Source organism: Cygnus atratus, chromosome 8, assembly GCF_013377495.2.
Source record: "Cygnus atratus isolate AKBS03 ecotype Queensland, Australia chromosome 8, CAtr_DNAZoo_HiC_assembly, whole genome shotgun sequence".
Taxonomy (NCBI): Eukaryota; Metazoa; Chordata; class Aves; order Anseriformes; family Anatidae; genus Cygnus; species Cygnus atratus.
Window position 1 is genome coordinate 6,508,385 of NC_066369.1, and position 19,538 is coordinate 6,527,922.

The 19,538-nt window shown below is 37.6% G+C and overlaps 1 long non-coding RNA gene across 1 annotated transcript in view; it reads left to right on the forward strand.

The window, feature by feature from the left end:
* The window catches only part of LOC118243495 (uncharacterized), a 64,780-nt gene extending 52,313 nt beyond the window's left edge, over positions 1 to 12,467 (forward strand). Inside the window, exons 3-5 of the long non-coding RNA XR_004777280.2 lie at positions 11,384 to 11,457; positions 11,539 to 11,610; positions 11,695 to 12,467. This is a non-coding gene — a long non-coding RNA (uncharacterized LOC118243495). The remainder of the gene's footprint in view (positions 1 to 11,383; positions 11,458 to 11,538; positions 11,611 to 11,694) is intronic.
* Positions 12,468 to 19,538: the final 7,071 nt, after the last annotated feature.

Consider the following 19,538-nt stretch of genomic DNA (forward strand, 5'->3'; position numbering starts at 1 on the left):
CACAATAATGCCTACTGATGTTATATTCAGTTATATGTTATTCAATTGGAATTACTGTAAGGTACAAGTATCTACAGAGTATGGACAAGCAACAGGTACGAGAACTAAGGAACCTTAGACTACTGTACCATAGTGTTCATTTGAAAGATACATCACATTGAATTCAACAAATTTCTATGCCATTCCTGCATTCGGATTGCACTTTGTAGTGAAGCACAGCAGAAAGGACTGGAAGTTTTAGCAGAAATATCACTGAGTGTCAAGGAAATGGATCTTTAAGAGCCCCTTGATACTTTCTAAACTCCTTGAATGCAGTTTAAAGATAACATCTAGAAACTAGAAAATAACCTTCACTAAGCACTTCTCCCTTCCCTTTTCCTAGTGAGCTCTCATGTGCAAATATCCTGAAGCAGAGCAGCTTGCATGTGTGCAAACACACACGTGCACACACATAAGCTTTTGGCTGCCAGTTTGTGCCGATCTGTTTTAGTGGCAGTGTGCCTAATCTGAAATTGTTTGCTCCATAACTCCTCAAAAAATGCTATCATGAGTTTGACTGAAGATGTGATGGCATCGTTCATGCCCTCTTTCTAGAAGGCATCTCTGCTGTTTTCTGCCATGTGAAATTAGATTTCCTGACGTGCCTGTGTGCAACCCCCCCCACACACAAGTCAGCCATGACCTTCCTATCTCTACTGTATTACCACATGCCAATAAAATAAATTGCAAACTCGGCCAGAAAGAAAGAAAAAGCACACCCAGCTAGTACTGGGCTTATGCAAATATTTTCAGAAGGCACCTACAAGTAATCCAACATAATCATAAACAGCTGAATGAGATTCTGATACCTAACCTTCAGGTACACTGCCCAAAATAGGTGCTTGAGAGAAAGCATTGGAAGGAAGGCAAAGAACAGGAGAGGGGGAAAGTGATAAAGCTATCATAGGAAAGTGGTAATGCTCCCCCTCCCTTTTTTTTTTGTTGTTTGATATTCAGCAGGAATTTGTCATGACTACAGTAGCCCACTCACTCCCTTTTTACACTAATTCCCAGCATTTCTGTATCACCGCATCTCAGATACACTTATTGAAGACTCAACTTTCTAATCTTGCAAGTGCAGGTAGAGAGAAGGGGAGAACAAGAAATACCAATAAACTTCCCCACCCTTTGCCCTTACATTGCTGATACTTGCCCTTTCCCCAAACACCTGAGGACTTCACAGACCTCTGCAATAGATGGAGGAGAAGAGTGAAAGAAGAAAACTGATTTGTATATGCATCATAATTTCACTTTCAATTTTACAGTTTAAAAATATTTGGTTTTATATACAGATTACTCAAATAGTTTGGAAGACATTTAAGCTCCACAGAAAAAAAAATTACCAGGATTTCTCACTCAGTTATTTCCCTGAACTGTTTCCACGCATTTGGGAGGAATCTAGATCTCAGAAACTGTCCTCAATTTCCTTGCAGTTTGTGCCTTAGAATTGTGTCAAAACACTAAGCATTACAACTGGTCTTTGTTCTCCTTCCTCCCTTCACTATGCCTTCTATCAGTGATGCTGTGAACAGCACATAACAATAACACTGATCTGTTATGCAAGATACATAGACCCTTATATGCCAGTTAAAGCATGATCCACATTTCAGAAGAAAAATAAGTTCCAGAGACATGAACAGACTGGTTATATCCTCTCTTTGGTCGTATTTCTTCCCTCCATCCCATTTATTTCTTCGTCAGTCTTGTATCCTGTCTCCCACTGCCTTAAGGGACAGCATTTGGAACCTTAAACCAGTTTCAAGCAACGGGATGAGGTCAGCCATGAGATTCACGGGACAAGAAAGATTAAAACATTTATCGCAAGTGCAAATGCAGTGCCCTATTCAGACAGCTATGCTGCCTGCTTGTTATCAGGTTGAATTGAAAACAAAAGTTATATTAAAAGACAGCTGGATCATTATTTCTCCTTTCTGCCCCCTCCTCAAGTGCCTGAGGTCATTTTCCACAACAAAAATGAAAGTCCGTCTTGGAAGTGTTTTTGTGCTAAACAGCAGTGGTTAATTTCTTGCAACTAATTAGTTATTCAAGTGAAAGTATAATGATCCTCAAACATGATTGAAAGTGCTTCAACTGAGTTTCCTGCTAACAGCATACTTCTAGAAAAGATGCAATAAATCAGCAGGGTTATGGAAATCTTTAAACAAAGCAAGTCTACGACAGGAACCCATTAAAGATGTAGCCATGTAATATTTATGTAGCTAGCTGACTTGTGCTTTTAACCTAGCACTTTCAGCCATAGCTTTTTAGCACCTGGGTCATTCACTAAGAATGAAATTCACCCTATCTGTTAAAAGCCAGCATAATGTCTCTGCATTAGGTGTTCAGAGTATAGAGTTTACATAGGACTTAAGTAATATAGTCCTCCCACTGCATGGAATTTCATCCCAATTTTTCTAAAGAAAAATACAAATAAAACACCTTTTGGCAACACAAACCTGTGAAACACAAAATCCTCAAGTACCATTAGCATGAAACTTGTTAGGTACCTAAAGAAGAAAGGTTTTATAAATCCATTGATTAAAAAACTCTCAGAACAGCCAGCGTCACCTAGGGTTGTTTAGATTATGATTTTTTGTTTGAGTGATTACTGAGATAGTATTAGCTGATCTCTACACCAGACACACTTTCAGCAAAGGTGCTGACTGCACTGGAATCTTTCTGGACGTGCCATCCATCCATTACAGGCTGGGTACTGCAGAAGAGCAAGACCCAGTTGTGCAGAAAAACATTTTGGTTATGTTTGGGCCTTTTAAGTGTTACTGAAGTACAAATCTGATCCCCTTAAATTGCCAAAAGGAGGAGACATTCCCCTTTCTTCCATCACATTCAACTGTCTGTATTATATGTTTACCTGTATTTTAAAAACACAATTAAGCATATGTGAAGCAAAGGGAATGTTTTAATAATCCTCGCTTCCTTTGGCTATACGTGCTTTCCCTCATCCCATTTGCTTATTTACTTTATTGCCAATCTCCTAGTCCATCTCCCACAGCTTTAAGGGACAGAATTTGGATTCATAAACTAGTTTCAGCTGAGGTCCCAAACACTTGCTTTTTTGTTCCATGTTGTTTTTTTTTCTCCTGTCCTGCCCTGCCTTCCTGCAGCAGATGACTGCAAAAAGGGAAACCTCACTCTGTGGGGCTGCAAAAGGGAAATTTTAGGGGTGTAGGAACTGCAATTTCCTGAGAAATGGGAGAAAGCAAAGAGAATATAAGAAATTAGCAGGAGAAAGGGATTGAAGGACAGAGAAGGAGGCTGAACATCACTCCCTCTTCTTCCTAATAAAATCATCTTTTTAAGTTTTAATGGTTTTTGGGCCAATGACCACTTTCAACTCACACTTTCTTTAGGAAAAATAAATTAGGAGTCCAGTTTAATTTTGTCAATGGAAAGTTTAAAGTGGTCACTGGAGCACAAATTGGTGTTCAAAAGGCAGCTGAACTCAAAAGGGACAAGGAGGAGGAGGATGGGACAGCCACACAGACACAGACAAATTAAAGACATTAAGGGTGCGCTATTTTTCAACAACAACAAAAAAGGTTTTATTAACAGTTCCTGTTATCCTGTACCTTTTCGTTGGGGGATTTCTTTAGACAAATATACGTTACTTAAAAATACCTTTGCCGGGGCAGAAAAGTGGTTTGTTTGCATTGGTCTTAAGAAAAAGAACAGTAAATGAGCTAGGAGTTTGCTCCATGAACACGTGGGATTATGCTTTGCCTGTGCAGTAAATCATTGGATCTAGTACAAGTAATTGTACTGCAATGGATTTTGCTATGCTAAACATTTAAACTGCGTGCCTTGTCCTTCAAAGTCTGAGGTTATGCTGTGTTCAGAGCTTTGTAGGGTTCAGTCAATAGCATATTTGTTCTGAATGGTTGTTCCTAGATAACAGTAACAAAAATCCCAAACTTGTTTACATCATTTAACATGCCTAAAAGCTTAGCTCAATGCTAAAAAACACAAGCAAGCACATAATGCAATTTTTTAGAATGGTCTCCACTGTTGAAAGTAAGTTACACCATCGAAAGGCAAAAAGTATGTTTTTATCAACTGTGGGCCAAAAACAGTTTTGCTTCTTTAAACTGGAGCAATGACTTGCATAAAAAGATTTCACGGAATTTCCTCTTCTCCCTGAAGATAGCCATGACCCCTTCTACTGCCCCAGAATGCACACTGTAGTGACTGCAAGATAGGCATATCTTGAGAGTCCTACGCAGCAGCCTTTGTTTATCACAGCATACAGAATGTGTGATGGAGAGTCAAAATGAAGCAAATCGGGCAGGTCCACCAATCCTATGAAAATGCTGTTCCAATCTGAGCAGTACATGCAGTTAACAGACAGATGTTACACTGGCTGTTTAGCAAGTGCCCCTCTACTGTTTTCCTATCTCAAATCGATGTCACCAGCATTTATGCACAGGCATCCATGACACGTGCAACACACTTTTGAATTTGTGGTCTAACTTCTGTAAAGTATGATGATATTTTTAGGAATGAATTTGAAGCACAATCTCTCATCCATTTTAAACTAAACGTGGAAAGTACTGAGTTTGTCAGCAACAAATAGGTTTGCACACAGAACTTTCACAAAGAAAAAAACACAAGAATACCAAAACATTTACAGCAAAGGAGATACTGTGATCAGGCAGTGATTTACTATCCTTATGTTTTCAGGATCATAATTCTAACTGAATGCTGTCCACCTTTAGTTCATTTCCAGTACTGTGTAATAAACACTGTATTTGAAAAAAGCATATTTATATATATATATATATATATATATATATATGTTGTTGGGGTTTTTGTTTTTGTTGTTGTTTTCATAGCTACCGAGGAAGTTCCTGAAGCTTAAACCGAAAGTGGAGGTGCAGAACCCAAAAGGGTGCCTCTCTTCCAGGGAGAACGTGATTCCCCCTCTAAAGGCCTGGGGCAGGGTTCCTCAAATGCTAATGGCTTCAGTTGTGTGCAATAGCCCTATATTGTTTATATAGCACTTCACATGTTCAAAGCACTATAAGATATCAGCCATCACTACACTTTTATGAGGCTGTAAGTATTACCCACTAAACATTAGGGTTCAAATGACTTGCTCTTGATCAAAAGAAACTTTGTGCGGCAGGACCATAATTATTTGAATTTGGTAATTCTCACAGTCCATTCCTATGGTGACTTAGAGAAGAGGGGGGATGGGATATTAAAGCCAGTTGCAACTGCACTCTGTTCTGGCTGAGTGAAATACAGGCACATGCAGAATCCCTAACTAACTGCACTCAAGCAGCACCTTTTTCAATAACAATTTAAAAAAAATTAAAAGAACAAATAAAATGTTTTAAGAGTCCCAATCACATTTTTCTGAATATACGTATTTCATAATCACTATGAAGAACCTAAAAAAACCACAAACTGTACTGAAATAGTCCTTAAAACCTAAGATTGGTATCTACATTCATCTGCTCTGAAGCGGAGGTTTTGTCGTTTTGTTGTTTCTTTAAAATCAGGAGGTTTAGTAGGCAAGGACCAAGGTAAGTTAAATGTAATCATCCATTTTCTGCAGTTAAAGGACTGTAATCTATTGCTTAATACGTGACTACAGTGGGACTCAACTTTTAGTAATATTGAATGTTTATTTCCATTTTTATAGACATTCATCCTATGGTAATTCAGTTGCCATACTGACATTTATAAATCCAGCCTGAAACTTCCTACAGATTAAATACAGAGACAAAGAAGCAGACAGCGAAAACCAGCCAGTCAATCCAGTCATGCTACCTATGACAACCAAATTCATGCTTGAAATAAAAGCTATAGAGGACAAATCCTGAAAAAAAAAAAATCTATAACTGAAAAAGACTTGGTGTAAAAAAAAAAAAAGTAACATTGAGACTGAAGAAAAAGAAAATTGGAACACAAAAACTTCTGACTTTTCATCTAGCACCCATCCTATCATACAATATTGTCTTTCCCACATCTTACATTTTAACTTGTATGCAGTCTTGGTTTCCACACATACCATATGTTTTCAGAGCACAGCTTAACAGTTATTGGCGTTCAAATCTTGCCTGCAGGATCACATGGGAAATATATCATAGTACTAAGACAAAAATGTAGACCTCTACATACAATCCAGATTCATCAAATAAGAAAAGGGTGCCTGTTTAGGACTTTCACAGGCAGGGGGAGGGTAAGAAATCCCCTTCAAAGGCAGTAAGTAGCACAGAGAATTACTAACAGAACCTCTTGTGTTTTAGCCAAGTTGATCATGTTGCTCTTAATATTTACGCCATCTATCCTACAACTTCTGTTAGACATTTTTGGGTACAGGCCACACAGAACTCTATGCCAGACTGTTTGCAATTTCTACTGTTTGACTTACATTGCCTGAAAAGTTACATTACTATTTGCTAAAATATTTAAGTTTAAGCTAATATCAGTAGGTGAGCACTGCTTCATGGATATTAATGTAAAAAACAGTTACCATAGTCCATATAGTGATTTTAAAAACAGATGTTTGCATATGATTTATGGACACTTAAATGAAATATGTGCATATCTTCCATAAATAGTAACGTGTTCCAGTAATAAAAAGTAGAGAATTGAGAATTGTTGTCCAAAAAGACTGGGAAACTACAGGCAGTATGAGAATATGTTCAACAATTTCTTGGCTTTAAATAAAAAGCAAAGCTTATAGGTCTAGTGTGGCAATCCTGTATGTTTGAAAGTGTAAATTTTTTTCCCACCAGGACTAACAATATGAAGTAATGCTCATTTAAATTGCAGAGTCAGACTTAATTGCTCAGATAAGTGCTTAGAACATATGAGCGTAGTTATGATTTGATAAATAAGAACAATTTATTTTGATTGAGGTATAGTAAGTTTAATGCAGTAAGCAAAAAGCCCATATTGCCTTGAGTATATATATATTTTTTTTAACGTAAAATTTTGCTTTGGAAATGTTGTTAATACCAAAATTTAACAAAAATACTAATCAGGTAAAATTCTGATGGGCAAAACAAACTAAATTATTTCTGGAAATGCAATCAAATATTTGATTGACTAATATCACTGCTGCTCCTCACATTTGCTCTGTTCCTAAATTAGCTTGGCTAATCAGCATCCCACTTCATCATTACACTTCATGTAATGTTATTTGATGGGTTTTATTTCAAAAGCACAGTCAGTTTTTGGATAACAGACTTACTAGAAAACTTAGTCAAAGGCTACAAATATATGAACTAGCAGGCTTGGAGATATACTGCTTTCTGGACCAGCAGAACTCCAGGAGGACATTGTGACAGGTATGCATATCACACAACTTTTAATTTGGTTTAAGAACAGTCATGAGATTATTATTTCACCTCTAAAAATGCCTTCTGGTATGCCAAGACGCATTCCCTCCCGCCTCTCCCCCCCTTCTTCCATGGGGGAGAACCAGGATAATTCTGCATAACTTTAGATTTCTCCATACCATTATGTATGGAAGAGCAGCCCTGCAGAATGTAGAATTCAAACAGAGCAGCCACGATTTTCTCTCCTGTCTCCGGCTGGCATGCACTTGTGCTTCAAGACATTATACAGCTGCTACTTTTCTCCAGAAATGGTTATACTCCAGTAAATGGTGAAATTCTCCTTAAAACATCTTTTTTCAGCAGAGGTTTATGAAGATGTTACCACATTTCTGTAGATTGACAGCAATGCAAAAACATTGTGATTGTCTAGTTGGATTTCTTGAAAAGCATGGGCTTCAGAATTACCGCCTAAGAGCTGATGCTATACTCCAACGCAGCATAGAAACAACTGCAGCTAGCGTTTACAGAACACAGTAAGAGTCTTAGATTACAGTGAAGCTTACTAGATTCTCTTCTTGCAATCTTCAAGACCACAGAAGAAGCAAACGCTTTTCATTTTGTCAGGTAAAGACCTTCCTCTTTATGGCTGAACAGTCTTCACTTTCGGCATATAACTCAAAGACATCCAAGAATAACTTGGAATCTCTAATAACAAGTCAGATGGATTTAATTCTTCTTGGTGGAAGCACACTGTCAATGCATAGCAAGATTTAGTATTGTTGTTAATTTACCACAGGTAAAATGTTGATACAACATTAAGATTTAGCATTTGAGAAGAGTTTAATAAAGATGATCACAAAAAAAAATGTAGAAAACTGATGAGTGATCATTCTACTTCATTTTTTTCAAATAAGCATCAGCTCATTTGCCAGCTGGCGTAAAGGCAGATGCCACTGATATCAATGTGTCAGTTTACACTCTGTCTGATCCCATGTGTGTGCCATTTTTAGAAACTACCACTGGAATTCACTTTTGCAACAATTGAAAATACATCCACACATTGCATTTCTTCCTGTCCAAGTGTATAACTGGAAGCCTGTTGACAGACTGTGGGAGAGGGCAACTGAGAAGTGGAAGTAGCCAACTGTATGCATGAGATGATAACTCTGTAACAGAAGTATTAACACTATTGTTTTGCTGTCTTCTTTAGATACCAATGAGTATTTTCCTTCAAAAAGTCTTAATTCCAATTTCCGGTAATAATTCAATGCCAACAAAAGAAAGAGATGTTATAAACTAGGCAGAGTACCTACCATATAATTATGTTGATACAGACTGTTTTAATGCAACATTAGGGAACTTTTCTAAAATTGTAAAAAAAAAAAAAAAAAAAGCAAACCCAAGATCTGTTTGTTCACCTAAGTATTTGTTCCTAAAGGACGGCACTGCTGGACAAGCAATAAGACTTAAAAATATTAAAGCAGCTGTTTGAAGCTGTATTTCAGTGAGTACTAACATAGGGGAAGGAGAAGGAAGAAAAAGGAAGAGGTGGGGCAAAAAGCATGGCAGAATAGTACTTCACAGCTCCATCCACCATTTCTAAGCAGAGAGGGGGAATTTAGTGTTTTACAAAAAGCAGCTGTTAAACACAAGTATAGTGTAGAACAAAACCTAGCTGCCATTATTAACCAGTATAATGATGTTGAAAATTCGTCTTTTGATTCAAGATACCAAGGTCAAAATAGAAAAGTTAACTGATTAGAACTGAAGATGCAGCTCATGTAGCTAGTGAAGTAATTGTGCAGCACAACACCCATATCTTCAATTTAGGTCAGGCCATCAAGAGGAGCAAGAGGACTGAAGATGAGATGCTCTACTTCACACAGTTGCCCTCTGGAAGGGCTGGTAAAGGCAGTCACTTAAATTAAGTACAGGTCATCAGACAGGATATCTAATCTATTCCTAAAACAGGCAGCTCTGGCAGTCCAAATCCCTATGGCCTTTACAACGACACAATGAACTACTTCCTCATGTACCTCTGTCAATTCACGTTAGGTTCCAATTTTTTTTTAAAGCGATATTTCATGTACACCATGACCCTATTGCTCATAGCAAGGAAAGTACTTTGGTTTATTTATGACCTACTAACCTTAAATAAAAAAACACACATCCAATCTGAATGTTCACATAAGCCTGCAGATCTGAAATAAAACTTAAAATAAAGCTGGCATTTGTAATAGCTAGCTAAGCCCAGTAAGGGATTTAAAAAAAAATAAATTAAAACCAGATGAGAGAAGATGAAAGCATTTTTACCCTGCATAACCTGCACACATCAGGAACGATGGCTGGAGCTCAGGAGTAATTTTTTTGTGTGTGTGTTTTTCTACTTACAAGTTTCAGTCCTCTTCTACATAGGCTAGGTAACCAAGGAAATACTGAGGTTTTCCCATTACGGGGTTGGGAGGGAATAATAACAACCTGTGAAAGTAATTACTTTTAAGATGCAATCCACCCAGTCATAAGCTCTACATGGCTACTCTCCTTCCCCTACACCCCATCCTACTGTCAGGTATCAGCCAGGCAAGACCTCATACTGAAATATGAAGTGACAGAGGGAAGCAGGGAATAAGAGCATAGGAATAAGTACTAAAAGAAATGGCATACAGAAGGAAAGCTTATAACAGGGAGGATGTTAAACATGAGTGACCCTAAACCGTAGAGTCTGTTTATTTTGTCTATTTATTTTGCTAGAACAATGTTGAACAGATGCAGATGCACAGAAGACTATGGAGTTGAAGAGATTTATTGTCTCATAGCTTGTGCTGGTGCAAAGAACTCTTTTCCTAACATCCGCGGAGTTAAACAGTGATAAAGCCAATACAAATAAATGGAAAAAAAAAAAATCAAACTTTAGAGCTAAAGTACCACAGCAGCATGGGATGTTTGCTGCTGTATCAGCAAATTAGGGGCTCACTGCCACAGTTGGTTGGAATTCAGAGATATTCATAATCACAGAGGCATTCCTAAGCAAAATATATAAGTTTCTCCTTTATGGAGGATCATAATTCCATTCTTGTGTAGTTTTCCAGCAGACTGTACTAATGACTGTAGTTTAGATACATTTGATAGAAATACAGGTGAGTTAAATGATAAAAAGTAATACATATCTGTACATGCAGAGCAATTAGTTGAAAGAAACAGCTTGGACAAAGTCCTTGTCTCATCATGTGTTTACAAAACATGCAGGCAACACACTTATGACTGCACTCTTTTGGTGCTGGTTACCTTTATGCAACTGTAAACAAATTTAACAAAACACATTTATAAAGTGCTTTTTTTAAATGCAGAAATCAATGAGAGAGTACAGGACTACCCTGTCCTCTGGTAAAAGATTTAACAATGCATAGAAGCCAATGAATCAGTCACAGATTCCAATGCAACAATCTAAAAGCAGCCCTAACAAAAGGAATTCAGACCAACAAAGCTGCAAGAGAACAGCCTTCTGCAGGAGAACTGCTTATAAATACAAATAAGGTAAAATACCTGTGTTACCTTGTTGTGCCCTCGTTACTTTAAATCCTATATATCTATATTTATATACACACTACTCACATGCACACCAAGTAAGATGAGAACTTAATTGGAAAGTTCTGATATTAGAAAAAGTGTACTGTGCTACTGTGGAAATTATGAACTTTACTATGTAATTTACTGTATAATGATCATGTTCTGGATATGTACAGCATGTTGACACCTAGAAAACATACGAAAAGAAATTTAGAACATAAAACCCTGATGTAGCATCAAGAGGAGAATATCAGCAGAATAGATTTTACTCTATTGGGCAAATTATAATTGGCAACACCGATTCATAATGCTCTTGGCCAGATCTGTTAATACATGGGATCTTGTGTTTTGGTTTGCTATAAAGTTCAGTTCTGTAATATAACAGACAACACTAATCCACTTCTGCCTCAATGTCCAATGTATATAGTTAAAGCTTGAATAAGTGAAATTGTCTTTTCTTTTCCTAGAAAGATGTTTGGAGAACTGCCAGCTTCTTGCACGAAGATTGAAACAGGATGGGCAGAAAAGGGTGCTGGTGTGGGTAAGAGAACAATGATTGAAATTGTATCATCTGTATGATTAAAATGATTGTGTCAATTTTGATTTTCCCCCCTCCTTTCAGACATTTAAGGACGCTGTCAAGTCAATGGAGTTCTGTTGTAGTGGTTGCTTCAGTGAACATTCAACGCTGTCGGTGAGTTTGGAATTAAAGTGAAAACCATCGACCGTTGATTGTACCCTCCAGCTAACCATCCTCCTCCTTACTTCATGCTTTCAGGCCTTCACACCGAAGATAGAAACCTAACCAGCACATGAGGTTTCTCCCCCACCCTGCCCAGCTTTACATAAAAAGGTCACAATCAACATTCATTGCTGTCGGTGGGTTTAACTATGTGGACAAGCTCACTGAACAATGAATGCAACTGTGGCCCCACATTTTACAGTTGCCATTGAGAGGAACATCAGCTCTGAAAGGAGTAGTAAGAAGCAGACACTTCTTATAGGCTACTTTTTTTTCTGGTCGAGAAATAGTTGAGGATACTCAATTTTCACTTCCTTGTTTTTAAGTGACTTTTTTCTGGAATATTGTCCTTGCAGAGTTTGGCATGGTTGAAACCATAAAAATCCTTGTTTAATATGTATGTAGAAGCAAATAATAAGGAACTTTGTGTATATGTACTCCTCAAGACTCAGCATAGGAGGGAAAGGGTATTTAAATCTCATCTAAACTAGGCATTGTGGAACAGTTCACAAAAATGCCTTTTACACTTGTCAAGACAAAAATAGAAATGAAAGCCAGAATTAAAATATATAGATGTATCAAAAAATTAGTTTTGCATAAAACTAATCTTATGCACCTAAATCAATGGTGTTAGCAAATATTAGATTTGCCTTTTCTAGTGGTCAGAGGGATTACAGAAATAGATGTATATCCAGTAACTATAATTGAACAATGAACAGTTAAACTGTAAAATTACTGTTTACTTCGGGTACCAATGTCACACTTAGTATTGCTAATAGTAATAAGAAAATAAACAAAATTAAAGCTCACTGCTTTGTCCTTATTTCCTTAAAACCCTTGTTTATCCAGACACACACCAAGACCCATCTACATTTCAGAAGTCATCCAAGGTAAGTTCAGCCTTCAGACAGCACAATTTTGATATTCTGCAGTAGGGATTGCTTCCAAAGTTAGGTAATCACATGTCATTCATTGTTTCCCCTTCTAACGGGGGCAGTCTCATAACAATACTTTAGCCTGATTATTTACAAAGTATCTTCAGCACCTCAGTTACACAATTCTCTTGCTCACTGTACTTGCCTGTTTTATCCAGGTTTTATCATATAGCAACTGCTAAACAGGATAAAAGCATCAGGGCTATCACAGGCGGATACATTTGTACTTGCTTCTTGAACTTGGAAACCGGTCTAGTTAAATTATAAAAGTATATTTCAATCATGGAAGAGATCAGTCCTTGATCACATGCAAGACTGATACTTACGTTAAAAAAAAAATCAGTTCCTCCAAGAGAGCCACAATAACAAATTACATTAAACACCAGAACTGTGTGGATATTATTTATTTGATGGTTGGGAATACTGTTTTTGTGTTCTAATATTTGTTAGAGAAGAACCTGCAGAGTTCTACTGAGGTCACAGGCAGCAGAATTGAGTACTAAAGGAAGGGTAGCTATGGATGCATGGCTTCTCAGCAACACTGTTTATAGATAAGCCTTTATCTTTAGATTTACTCATTTCTACAGAGCAATGGGAACCCAAATTACTATTGGCTTACATACTGCACGTAAGGATCATACTAAAAGCAGGACTCATATGTTCTACCTAGAAGGAGAAACTTTCAAGGTAAGTTGTAGCCAGTATGTTTTGCAACAGTATGCATCAAAATTTGTTATTGAAATAAAAACCAAGACTTGTTTCTGCAATACATTTATCAACGCCACTTATAATTGTGTTATGCATTTATAAACACGAAGATAATTCAATAATAGACGATTGTGGAATTTGACAGCACTGGAAAGAAACAGTGTCCTGGCACATGATCACCTTCAAGTAGAGAAAAAAATGCATACAGAAGCCATTGACGCTGTAATTGATAATGCTTGAACAATTACAGTTGGTGTAGGGACAGATTCCAATGCAGGGAGGGGGGAAATAAAATTGTTTTTTTGTTTGGTTTTGATTGCTTTGACAATACTCTTCCTCAAAATAAACAAATGCTTGTTAAAAAATTTCTACAATGATTTCGTTGCCTATCCTAAATATTAAACAGCAACAATTCATGCCATACTGTAACAGGTTGCAGAAACCTCAGTCAGCATCAACCCAGGCACAGATAATTGGCCCACACACATTACAAGGATATAAAAAATATTTTCAACTGGAGAGCAAGCTTTTACCAGTTTCTGAAGAACAGACAACAGCAGTCTTTTTTTCCACTCTTTAAAGTATAACTTTTTTCAGTTATTTGTCACATTTTCTTATCAAGACTAAAAAGACTTCTTAGCGAACAGATATATATTTCATACAGCTTGTTAACTAAAAGGTAATGTCTGCAGAACAGTAATTTACAGAAAGCTTATTGGCAAAGCAATGTCATTACTCCACACCCAACAACAGACACTGGCTTGCGTAGGCTTTCCTTACACCGTAAAGCAAGAATGATCTTGGCAGTAACAGCAGCTGTGAAATACTGTGGAGAGGTTTCATGGTCATTTTCAGATTTTTTTGTAAATATAAGACATATGTACCCATTGCACTGCCCATGGGCCACAGAGACCTTCTAGAAAATTGCTCCTTGGTGTCATTGTAAATAATTCACTCACAGCAATATTTTCAGGTCAAGCATATCAAAGTTACAGCGAATGCAATGGACCTTGACATAATAGGAGCACTAGCTTCATGGCAGCGGTGGAAGAGGAGGTAAAGGAACAGTTTCTGTACATAAGAGATCAGTCACTGTTTCCTAGTGCCACAATGCTGTGCTTGAAGACAGAAGAGGTGGTACCAAAGGGCTGCCATTAGGTTTGCAGTCACTGAGGTTTTAGTTACCTCCAAATGTCCATGCATTTTTCCTGACTTCTGGCATAGGATGAGTGAAAACATCTATCCCAACAATTTTTGCATCAAGTCTATAACTTCTGTTTAGTGAGTACACAAAGACAGGTAGTCTTACCTTTAAAACTACTGAATCCCTACAACAGAAATCAGCTGTGACTCAGGACCATAGCAGGATGGAAATGTTAGGCTTCAGCACAGCCAAACATCACCACACTAACATTTCTTCCTTATGAATAGCCAAGTGACATACAGTAAGCTAAGGAGATAAATATAAAAAGTCTATGGCTGGGCTGGAAGTAGTATCTAGATCATCTTGCATTCCACTCATGTCCTGTTCTAGGGAAGAAAAAATGTAATTTTGTAATTGACTTTTCCCTAATGTGAACACCATATTTTCCTTCTTCCTGACTTTTCTTTTCATTTGATATTTATTTTTGTTTCCTGCTAGAGTTGTCATCCACTCCATCTGTCCAGATTAATATTTATGTCTTGCCCTTGCTTCTACTTAGCATTGTATAATTTTGTCTCAAGTTTTCTTTTCCTTTTTTTTTTTTTGCTCATTTTTGTTTCAAGTCGTCCTGTGCATCCTACTTAAGTGCAAGTCCCAGATATGCAAACTGCATTCCAAACAGCCCAGCCAAGGCCAACTGAAATAGTCTGATGTCTCCTTATTTTACAAGGAACTACTGATCTTTTCCAGCCAAAAATAGCATTTGTAATGGCACTATGCAGTTAACACATTTAAATTTATCTAACATTATTCCATAGATATTACTGTCCACAAGTTTTCCTTATTTGAAGTAGATTATTTCATCCCCCTGAAATGCAACGCTTGCCATTTTTTGAACTTAAAATTTCTACAAACTCTAGCTTTCGAAAAAGTAGAAACCATGGCAGCACACATGGAATAAACTTTGAATAAAATCATAGAATATCCTGAGTTGGAAGAGACCCACAAGGATCACCTAGTCCACGCACCTTTTTTTAAATAATTAAAAGTCTCATACAGACTTCAAAAGGGGCAATGGAAAGAACGACTACAAAACCAACATTTTTTTCCATGAGCTTAAAGACATTCCCTCTCGCTTATAAATGAGCTATAAATGAGCTATGTTTCCAAGATACATAGACATAAGAATTGTTGAAACATTTGCTATTTGTCACAATTGGGAGATGTTGCAGATACTGTCTCAGTTTAAGTAAAGGGAATGTCTAAAATTCAATTACAAAAGTTAAGTACTCAGTAAGAAATCTATTAAACGTAAAGTAGTATAATTACTTTGCATTGTTGTATCCTCTTCTGTTTTCATATTGCAGCATTCTGGTTAACTGCCCCTCCAAGACAAATGAGGAGTGAGATCGTTTTCCCATAAACGTACTTCTGTAGTCTGCATTGAAAGTCTATTTACAAGCTCAGTATTTTCATTGCCACGTTAGATCCTTCACTTTGAAAGGAACAATAATCACAAACTGAACATGCAAGTGAGCCTGGCATAAATGTATCTAAGGTTTATTTTTTAATTTAAGAAATACTGATCTGAGGAGGAATCGGGGCCAGTATTAAAATTACACAACTTCTAAATATACCTTTATTATAAAAGAAGACTGAAAGAATTGTGCAATTTCTACATTCACTGATTATATCACTGCCTTCATATTGTCACTGGAACTACAAATAGTCTTCTTCTAGATTTGGATCTGAACTGATACCCAATAACGTAGGGAACGCTCCAAATGTAGGAGCATCCACAAAAGCTATGAGTTACAACAAAAACTTTGTCTATATGTGTCAGTAAACCAGAACTAAGTCCCCTAACTCTGCAGCCAGAATATGCAGGAACAATACATATTCTGGCCTTTCCTGATTTTGTTTCATGAGTTACAGCTGCATGCAAGTTAGCTCTAAAGTTTTTGATGGTGGTTGTGTTGTTGTTTTTTTTTTTTTGAATCTAAACTATCAAGTTTGTAAAAAGGTTATCATGAAACCTGAAGGCGCAAGTCAATTGTGTGTGCTTTTTTGTTATTCCCTATTAGAAATGCCACACTAAGTCTAGATGAAAAACAAATCCAAAATGGACCAGATACCACAATTCTAGGGTACCACTGTTCAAAATAGGTCAGGCAAAGAGGCAAGAGAGTTGGAAAATAACATTCCCTTGGCGATTAAGATGGGGAAATTTCACCTTGCATTCAGGATAAACTACATTATACATAAGCTATTTACCTGAACTATGGTATAATTTGTCATTAATGGCAAGCTATCCCAATAATCATGCTATTAAGCTATTTGATTGCATGGAACTACTCTTCAGTAATTAAGCAGTTAAAATATTTTATGATAGACACTTTGAAACAAACAAAAAACACAAAAATATTAATTTTTAGCTAGTGAGAGCTTAGTCCAGGTGGTTGCCCTCTAAAGTCAACATCACCATCTGAGGTGTAAAACATTCCTAATTATCATGAAGTACATCCTGTGCTAATTACTGTTTGCCTCCAAGTAGTGTGCCATAACAAGCCCAGAGTTCACGATGATAGATTTACATTTAAATGTCATGCTGTTCACCGTCCTGTATCAATATGCCCCTGGTTAACATACTGACATAGTTACTGCAGCCACTGCCCTGCAGACTAGGGAAGCCACAAAGTGCTAAAGGAATACCAAAATAATAATAAAAAAAAAGTTTCATATATATTCAGGATACAATTGTAGAAGACAACAAGAAAGAGACAGTACTTTAAAGACAGAAGCTGCCATGGCCTAAGATCTGTGTACAGCCCCCAAAACAATTGGGGGACATCATTCCAGAAGTTTGCATGAATCACGGTCAGCTAACTAAAGAACTTATATTCTCTGCTGGTTTTAGTCAGCACACATGGATTTCAGTGGAACTATGCCAATTTATACAAGCTGAGGGTTGGCAAACCAACATGCAAGAGAAATATAAAAGTAGAATGGGTCCTGTACATCCTACACTAAAAAATGCAGTCAGAGGTAGATGTCACTCTTGGGGGAGGAGGAAGAGAGAAACAAAAGCACATGTACTTTAAAAACACATGTTCCCACCTACAGAGAGCATTTCTGCCCACAGAAAAAAAACCTGTGGGTGGCCCTGGACACACAGCACTCGGACACCTAACTCCTCCGTTTGTGCAGATAACTGCCTTGCAGGTACAGATACAGAGCTTCAAAGCAGGAGAGTATTTTGGGGCAGAAACTTCACACCCACGTTATGATAATCTGGCCTTTGCCACCACATGACAGTCTCCTTCGCTTCGTGAAGCTTGAGGTACGTGGGTGGAAGGAGCTCACAGCATATTTGTGTCTGACGATGGCTCCCACACCACCAGTGTACACACTTGAAGCAATGGCAGCTTGTTTCTTCTCTCCTTTCACATTGTGCTCTTTACTTCAGTTTCCAGTATTTCTTGCACAGAGATGGTAAAACAGTAAAAACCAGAGCTAGTAAAACAGTAAAAAGCCTCTCACTGCACAGACAGGGGAAGACAAAACAAAACACCACCACCTAAGTCTTTAAAATACCTTCTCTCACAATATGAAGGAGCTTCTTTTCAGCATGCTTGCTGACACCCTTGTCTAGCCTAGAACTATGCGCTGACTTCAGATCTGTATCAGCCTTTACATGAGATGATTTTCAGCAAAATTTCAGACACTGCAGGTATACGTACAAAGACTTCTAACTGCTGACTGGAAGTGTCTTCTGGAATCAGATAATGTGCATCGAGTGTAAGATAACCAAACCACAGGTCTGTTCAAGTGAATACCACAAACTGACTGTTAAAAGTCAATTTAAAAAATTAATGCTGAAAACACTGAACCTTCTTGCTCTCTCTACTGAGACCCTCCACCACCCATTCTCCCTTCAATGTCCTTGTGGATGCAGACAGTCACTTAAGACACATCATGCTTTAGAAGAAGAAAATCAGTAGGTTTCCTTCCTCGGTAGAGAGACTTAACTGTGTGGGAACCTGACTTCTGTTTTAAATCTCATACTGAGAGTTTGGGGGTGCTACTGCATCTATTGCTAACTAGTCAGGAATAATCCAAGTCTGCAGCACGCATACCTGCACAAGTATTTTTGGCTAGAACCTAGATGCATACCTTTGCTGTTTTTGTCAAGTATTAATGCCTAGCACGAGTGCTCTACTTAGACAAAGCATCTTGAGCTAGATTTTCCTGTAAGAGAATCTTCCTACCTTATTTTCTATGAATGTGCTATCACATTAGCCCAGGATACCTATGATAAAATCACTTGCCATGACGATACGTTAGCCTTTGCTGAACTGAAACAAAGCTAATTCATTAAAGTGTCTGCAAACAATAGACCATATTTTAAGGATTTTTGTAGTCATTAAAATTAAATAAGCATGGGTACTGGTGCCACTATCCTCCCAACAGGCCCTCTGAACGCATTGAGCAATGAAGTTGGTATCTCTGCATTGCACGTAAAGGAGACCGGGAGGTTGCTAGGCCACTGGCAGCTCATATAGCTTTATCATTGTCAGAAGCTGCAACAGCCAGTGTAAAAGTGAACTCAGAGCCTCTATGCTTACAGGCACAGAATGCTGCAATGTGTGCTTAAAAGCACAGACAGGCTCCACGTTCACTTTAAGATTGTTGGCTGCTGCATTTTGTCATCTCTTTTTAAAGTAAGGTTGCTCACTAGCTGCTTTCCAAGTTTTCACATATGTATCATTTCCATCAGCTACGAGTGTAAATTTACAAGCAACAGGAACACACGCGCTACACTGATTCCATCAGGCAGTGAGAAGGTAAAGCTGTCACCAGATGGCATTTTTGAGTTTTGTGCGGCCACATAGTCAAAAGCTGCATCTGAATTTTGGATGCTTCACTTCTTTTATTTTGGATACTCCCAAAACACAGTGTCTGCTCCTAGGAATAACTCTTGTGATATTTTGTGGATAAACCTCTAACAACTCATTTTGCATGACTACATACCTAGACAACAAGAGCCCTAAATTAGTATTTGAGTAGAGATCACTGAAAACTCAGTCCATAAC